Below are 8,177 nucleotides of genomic sequence, written 5' to 3'. Positions count from 1 at the left end.
ATGAAAATTTTTGTGTCTTAACATGTTTGCAAATTGTTTGTAAATGTAATAGTGTGTATGTATTGGTTCATGTAATGTTACTTTGAAAATAGAAAACAATATCATTTGACCTCAAAACTATACCTATTATAGTTTACTAGTATGTTTGTTTGGACTATAAATGATTGAAGAAAAGACCCATTTGCTCAGCATATACAAATGAGTTAAGTATGTTGTTAAAATAAGTTTTAATACTCATGTATATATCTAGCATGTATAATCATGATTTAGCCGACAGTCGGACTGGTGATCATACCCTAAGCCCACAACCAAACAAGGAACATGAAGTAATGCATTTGCACTAGTCCTAAGTCCGTTAAAGCCTAATTATACATAAATATAGTTTAAGCCCACAACCAAACAATGAACAGGAAGGAATATGATTTAATAAAAACAATAGTTTAAGTAGTTGCAAAACAATTTAAAGTGGTTTGACAGTGTTTATAAAACATTTAATTTTGTTGAAAATATATGAAAAGTATTTATGTTTTAACACAATTATCTAGTGTTTTACTTGTACCCCCCCCCCCTAAAACAGTGAAAATTAATAAAAATGTAGGGGGTATGAACTTACCTTATTTGAGTCATTGAGTAATTCGACTGAAGGTTCATATAAGTAGCTATTTCAACAAGTTAGCTCCCGTAACAAAATCGAGTCCTAATAGCATTTCAACGCAACATATAAGTATAAAATTAGTGAATATATAGACTAGTATGTTATGGAAACAACCTAGAATGTAAGATTTACATACGAATAAGAGTGCTAGAAGTGAATTTGTGAGGCTGTTGTATAACGACCCAATTTTACTAAGAAAATTTTCATTTTTAATGAGTCAACCATATTTCATAAAACAAGAAAATACCAATAATTATTTTCAAAACCACTAACATTACAACATTATTATTTTCAAAACATCAGAGTGTCCCTGATATTGCCATATTTATACTTATTTTTAGACAATATTTAAGTACATTTTTATTAAAAAGTCGGTAATTTGTTTAGAATAATGGTACTTATGAGCTTAAATGTTGTTTACAGCCAAAAAAGAAGACATTTTGAAGAAAAGGGGACGGAAAACGTTAAAGAAAGAAACTTTGGGAATTAAAAGAGTAAAAGTGAAGTAAATCTGGAAAAAGGTTATTCACGGCGTGAGAATTAAAGGATTCACGACGTGAATCATTGGTTCTAGAAGATATGTACGCGGGTGAAGGAATCTTTGACGGGCACGGTTATCTACGACTCACGACGTGAATTTATGATTATTCACGACGTGAATTTATGGATATCAGCAACTATATAGATCATTGACCTTTACGAATAGAGACACTTTTGGGCAAAAGGAAGGAGTTTCAGAAGACGATTTAAAGCGAAAGAAAGGTTCTGAAGGAAGGTTTTCAACATCAAAAAGAATAAAGGTTTATATTTTAGTTAAATAAGAACATGTCTTCCATTAGTTTTAGTTGTTTTGATTTAATTACTATGATGAGCAGCTGAATCTAGCTACTCTTGTTTAGCTAGATGAAGCTTTGAACTTATGAATAGTTATATGCTTATGGATTAAATTTAGTTGGTAAAAATTGCTTGTGTTTGATTTGTATAACCTAGCATGCTACTGTTTGCCTAATAATTTAGTGAACATTGAATTGTTAGAGCTAGGATTGACCAATCTTAGTTAGTAATTAGAATAAATAAAGCTTAGCTGTGCTAGAAAACGTATATTGTGACCATAATTGCGTTTATACAACAAATCTTACATAGCATATTTACATTCATAATTAGTTCTGTGTTTAATTATGTGTGAACATACATGGTCTGACATGAATTAGTTAATTATTGGTAAGATAGAACTAAATTACTAATACAACTAAAAACCAACTTAATAATCCGTAATCATTAGCTAGCCATAAGGGAGAAGGGGATTCAAACTAAACAAGAGTGTGTTTTTATTTATTGAATTTGATTTAAGTTCATCTGATCTTGCAAAATCAGATAAAACCCCTTATTAAATTTGTTAATAAATTAGGTTAATTTAATAGTAAGTAGATTAATTAGTAACACCGTTCCCTGTGATCGACATCCGACTTACCTAAGCTATACTGTAATCTGACTAGGTACACTGCCTATAAGTGCATAGATAGTCTAAGTTTGTTAGGTTATAAATATTAAAATTAATAGGTACTTTTGTGCACATCAAGTTTTTGGCGCCGTTGCCGGGGAACGGCGCAGATTATTAGTTTATTTAGTTGCATTAGATTAATCGCCCTTTTTTATGGAATAAAATCTGCAAAAAGTTTAATTGGTTATTTATTTTGCTAGCTTATCTTAGTTTAATTTTTTTTTCTGTTTGTCACAGCGTTCACGACGTGAGATTTAGTACACTCACGACGTGAAATCTGAGAGTTCATTTTTAGTTTTTCTTATTTTAGTCCAGTTTTACGTTTTAGTTTAGCAAGTTGCAGGAGTTAATGACCAGAGGCTCAAACACACCATTGGTGCCACCACTAGAAGATCCCGAGTCTGCAATTCACAAGAAAAAGATGCCCTTGCAAGAATTGAAGTCAGCCTTCTCTAGGAAGTCGGGAAAGAAGACAGGAGAGTCAAGTGCATCAGCGAAGCACGAGAGCAATCTTGAGCATTTGGATCATACACCCATGCAAACCGAGTCCGAAAGCGATACCGAGCCAGAATTTGAAGAACACACGAGTGAACTAGAGAACGAGCCAAGGAACAAGATGGCAGCAATTGAAGAAATGTCCATGGGAGCTTACAAGAAGCGGATCCGAGAAGATGTGGGTCCCGGATTAGTCCAACCCGCAATACCTGCCAATGCCACATTCGAGCTGAAGGGACACATATTGACTGCCCTGAAGAACATCCCATTTTTCGGGAAAGATCATGAAGATGCTTTTAAGCATCTAGATGAAGTCAATGACATTGCAGACTACTTCAATGTCCCAAATGTCAGCAGAAACACAATCTTGCTTAGGATGCTTCCCATCACTTTCAAAGGAGTTGCTAAGGAGTGGTTAAAAGCACTCCCACCGGGTACAATCACCACTTGGGCTCAAATGCGTGAGAAATTCCTAGATCAGTTTTTCCCGCCATCCAAGATAGCCAAACTCAAGAAGGCAATAGCCAACTTTGAGCAACAGCCGGGGGAGTCACTATACGAAGCATGGGAGCGGTACAAGGGCTGACTTAGAAATTGCCCACAACATGACCTAAATGTGCAGCAAGAGATGTCAATATTTTATGATGGGGTCAACATGATGACAAGACAACTCCTTGATTCTCAAGGACCTTTGACAAATAAAAATCCAAGGGAGGTCAAGGAGCTAATTGAAGAATTCGCGAAACACTCCCGCGAATACCACAACCCAAGGCAAGAAGGAATCAAAGGCGGAGGAGGGTCCCAAACTGAAGAAATAGCAGCGGTCATGGCCATGTTAAATAATATGGACCGCAGGATAACACAGATGGACCAATCGATACATGCCATAAGAGTGGGTTGCGAGAGATGCAGTGGTCCACACTTGATAAAGGACTGCAATGAAGATGATTATGGGAACAGAAAGGCTCAAGTATGCTACTCTAGTGGGGATAAATTTGATGAGGACTGGAGGAAACCGAAGAAGGAGTGGCTGCCACATGAGGAGTATAAGAAGCAAAAAGAAGAGAAGTATAGGCAGACAGGTCGAGGCCTCTATCAAAAGGAGCAGCCACCAGCCGAGAAGAAACCCGAACTAGAGACCATTTTAATGAAGTTTATGGAAGCATCGGAAAAGCGACACGATGCCACTGATTCATAACCTTGAAGTACAATTTGGTCAACTAGCAACTCTAGTTCATGAAAAATTGTCCCCGAAGAATCCCGAAGTAAAGAACCAATCTCATGTAATGGCCATAGACTCCGAAGAAGAAGCCATCTCGGAGTTCCTGGAAGCATTGGAAGAACCACGGAAGCCCAATCAAAAGATAAAGAAGATCAAGCTCGAAAATCATGAAGCTGCTGAGTTCCAGAATTCACGACGTGAACCTTATATGTTCACGATGTGGGCCCGTCATGAACAGAAAAATTCTGCATTCAGTTCGGTTTATGAGCCGAATTTGTCTTTTCCTTCCCAAGCCACCCTTAGTCCACTGGAGAGAGAGCATAGAGAGTTTGTCAAGCATGTGAAGGGGATCCCAATTAATATCCCCTTTGTCGAGTCCTTATCTAAAGCTCCCGAGAACCAGAAATTACTGCAAGACTTGATAGACACTCGAAGGCAATTAAAGAAGCAGTCTACAATGATTCTAAGTGAACAAACTTCAAAAGTTGTGTTGGGAGAAACACCAGAAAAGATGGGGGATCCTGGACGCCTCACTCTTCCATGTGAGTTTGGGAATAAAATGAAGGTTAATGCTTTAGCCGATTCTGGGGCTAGCATTAATCTGATGCCTTTTTCATTTTATCAAAAATTGGAGATTCAGAAAATGAAGACTACAAAAATGAAGATTCACATGGCGAATCGTTCGGTGACACAACCCCGAGGCATAGTGGAGGATATTTTGGTAAAAATTGGAAAATTTATTTTTCCGATAGACTTTGTAGTCTTGGACATGAAAAAAGATCCAAATGTTCCGATAATCCTTGGTCGGCCATTGCTCAACACTGCTGGTGCCCTTGTTGATATCCGCGAGTCTAAGCTAACTTTGAGGGTTGGAGATGAACAAGAAGTCTTTGGGATAAAGGATGACTTTCAAGAAGATAAAGAAGAGGTGTTCACAATTAATGAAGAGAATGAACTAGAAGAACTGGGAAAGCTTATGGAAGAAGAGATAAAGGCAGTTCATCAAGTCAAAAGGACAAAACCAAGGGCATCTGTTCCATATTTGATTGAAGTCATAGCTTACAAGAGCCCGCCTTTTTGGGTAAGCAAAGAGGATGAGGAAATAACAAGTGATGAAGAGGAGGTCACTTCAAGAGTAACAAGGCCGGTGGTGAAAGAGGAAGAGAATGACATAAAGTGCAAGGAGGAAACCAAGGGCACAAAACGCAAGCTTGAAGAAGAGGGAAAAGCTAAAAAGGAGAATTCAAAGAAGGCATATAAAAGGCGAGTTCAAGCTTACAAGAGGCGGTTCAAGGAACAAAAGATCTTGGTGGAGGACTCTTCCGAAGACTCAACGTAGGAGGCACGGAGTCCAGCTCAAGACTCCAAGAAAAAGAAGCGCTTCTCGGGAGGCAACCCGAGTTTGGTTTTAAATTTTTTTTTCTCTTTCTTTTTGCATTTTAGTTTTGAAAACTTAGATCGAGTCATCCAACTCTATTAGAACAAAATGTGGGGACCTTAAAACGGAAGTAGTAATAATTAAGAACTTAGTTCAAACTCAAAAATTGATTGTCCAGACTTTATTCACGACGTGAATAGTTAGCCATTCACGATGTGAATTGTGAATGAACCGGACACATAATCCATGATATGGCTTAACCCATTAGACTAGCAAGCCCAAGATCAGTCCGTGAGTACATGGCCCAAACTTAAGCCCAGACACTATTCACGACGTGAATTGTATATAATTCACGACGTGAACGTTTAAAAGTACGGGACCACATGTTAAGTCCCTGGAAACCAGTAAACCCTTTCATTTGTTTATTGTTCACGAAGTGGAAACAGAAATTGGTCCCCCTTGGTCCCCATTGCTGCGAATTTAGCCGACAATTCTACTAATCACCATTGTGCTTACGTAATACTTCCAACAAAGGTACCAATTATTGATTATTAAGTTTAATTTTTGGTTCTAGTAGAGGAACTTAGGGTTAGGGTTTGTTAAATGACAAAATTAATTCTTTACAGTTCGTAAATAACCTTGGAATGTTCATGCTAAGTGTTTGAAAGTGGTATAGGAGTAAAACCCAAGGATATTTTGACTGGATTTTCCCCGATTGTTAAAATTCTGCCTTCTGCGGTTGCGAACTCACGACGTGAATCTTACATGATTCACGACGTGAATTCTGGGGCTAATCAGAATTCATTTTTCTTCTATGTTTGATTTGTGGATATTTGTTTTGGCTGTTCTTTTTCGTGTTTTTGCAGGAATGGATCCAAGAAGAGAGGTTCCAGCTGGGGTTGCGGGTTTACACCCGTTTTACAATTTTCCCGCGATGACGGCCCGTGATATTTTGACCCGTTGGAACAACAGATTGGGGTGGAGCAACCGCCTCATTTAGGGTATCATTACCCAATTTGCCCACGATGGTCGGAGTATGGTGGTCGTGGAGGTGATGGAGCTGGTACCAGTGGAGCGCATGAAAATGAGGAGGATGATTGATCGTTATTTATTTTGTTTGATTTGTGTTTAGTTTGTTTTTATGGGATTGTAAGAACTACTTTGAATATTATGTTACTTTTATTCTTCGTTGTTGATTGTTTCTCAGAAATTGCTACGGAGTGCCTAGGAGGGATAGCGAGTTATGAATGCGTACGTTTTTAGCTGGGAGTGTTTAATTCCGAGAGTCGAGACCCATATTTTCAAAATAAGTGTGGGGTGAGTTAATGGAGTGGAGTGTCAGCGAATGAGTCATAAACTGATGACTTTGGAAGAGTCTTAATACATTAAGACATTAGAAGAAGGATTGAGCAATGTTTTCTACTTGTCCAGTTCTCACAACATCAACCCATAGAAGATTAAAATGTCAAGGGCCTTGAATCTCGTAAAAATCTAATATTCACGACGTGAGTGTGGAATAATTCACGACGTGAGATCGAACTGAGCGTATCCTGAGAACCTCCTGATAACTGACTCACGACGTGAATTAGAAATGTTCACGTCGTGAGAACTGGACAAGTAGAAAACATTGCTCAATCCTTCTTCTAATGTCTTAATGTATTAAGACTCTTCCAAAGTCATCAGTTTATGACTCATTCGCTGACACTCCACTCCATTAACTCACCCCACACTTATTTTGAAAATATGGGTCTCGACTCTCGGAATTAAACACTCCCAGCTAAAAACGTACGCATTCATAACTCGCTATCCCTCCTAGGCACTCCGTAGCAATTTCTGAGAAACAATCAACAACGAAGAATAAAAGTAACATAATATTCAAAGTAGTTCTTACAATCCCATAAACACAAACTAAAAAAACAAACTAAACACAAATCAAACAAAATAAATAACGATCAAACTTAATGTGCACAAAAGTACCTATTAATTTTAATATTTATAACCTAACAAACTTAGACTATCTATGCACTTATAGGCAGTGTACCTAGTCAGATTACAGTATAGCTTAGGTAAGTCGGGTGTCGATCACAGGGAACGGTGTTACTAATTAATCTACTTACTATTAAATTAACCTAATTTATTAACAAATTTAATAAGGGGTTTTATCTGATTTTGCAAGATCAGATGAACTTAAATCAAATTCAATAAATAAAAACACTCTCTTGTTTAGTTTGAATCCACTTCTCCCTTATGGCTAGCTAATGATTACGGATTATTAGGTTGGTTTTTTAGTTGTATTAGTAATTTAGTTCTATCTTACCAATAATTAACTAATTCATGTCAAACCATGTATGTTCACACATAATTAAACACAGAACTAATTATGAATGTAAATATGCTATGTAAGATTTGTTGTATAAACGCAATTATGGTCACAATATACGTTTTCTAGCACAGCTAAGCTTTATTTATTCTAATTACTAACTAAGATTGGTCAATCCTAGCTGTAACAATTCAATGTTCACTAAATTATTAGGTAAACAGGTTCATGCAGTTTAATGGTTACTAAGCTACACAGAACATGCAATCAAGCAATTAGATAAACAAACAGTAGCATGCTAGGTTATACAAATCAAACACAAGCAATTTTTACCAACTAAATTTAATCCATAAGCATATAACTATTCATAAGTTCAAAGCTTCATCTAGCTAAACAAGAGTAGCTAGATTCAGCTGCTCATCATAGTAATTAAATCAAAACAGCTAAAACTAATGAAAGACATGTTCTTATTTAACTAAAATATAAACCTTTATTCTTTTTGATGTTGAAAACCTTCCTTCAGAACCTTTCTTTCGCTTTAAATCGTCTTCTGGAACTCCTTCCTTCTGCCCAAAAGTGTCTCTATTCGTAAAGGTCAAGGATCTATAT

At 37.0% G+C, this 8,177-nt stretch overlaps 1 non-coding gene across 1 annotated transcript; it reads right to left on the bottom strand.

Annotated features, from left to right (window-relative positions):
* Positions 1 to 3,156: 3,156 nt before the first annotated feature.
* On the bottom strand, positions 3,157 to 3,263 carry LOC111920104 (small nucleolar RNA R71). The gene has a single exon (XR_002859712.2). It is a non-coding gene; the product is annotated as a small nucleolar RNA R71 (small nucleolar RNA).
* Positions 3,264 to 8,177: the final 4,914 nt, after the last annotated feature.

Source organism: Lactuca sativa, chromosome 2, assembly GCF_002870075.4.
Source record: "Lactuca sativa cultivar Salinas chromosome 2, Lsat_Salinas_v11, whole genome shotgun sequence".
Taxonomy (NCBI): Eukaryota; Viridiplantae; Streptophyta; class Magnoliopsida; order Asterales; family Asteraceae; genus Lactuca; species Lactuca sativa.
Note: the sequence above shows the minus strand (reverse complement) of the source record. Positions and strands in the feature narration are given on the sequence as shown.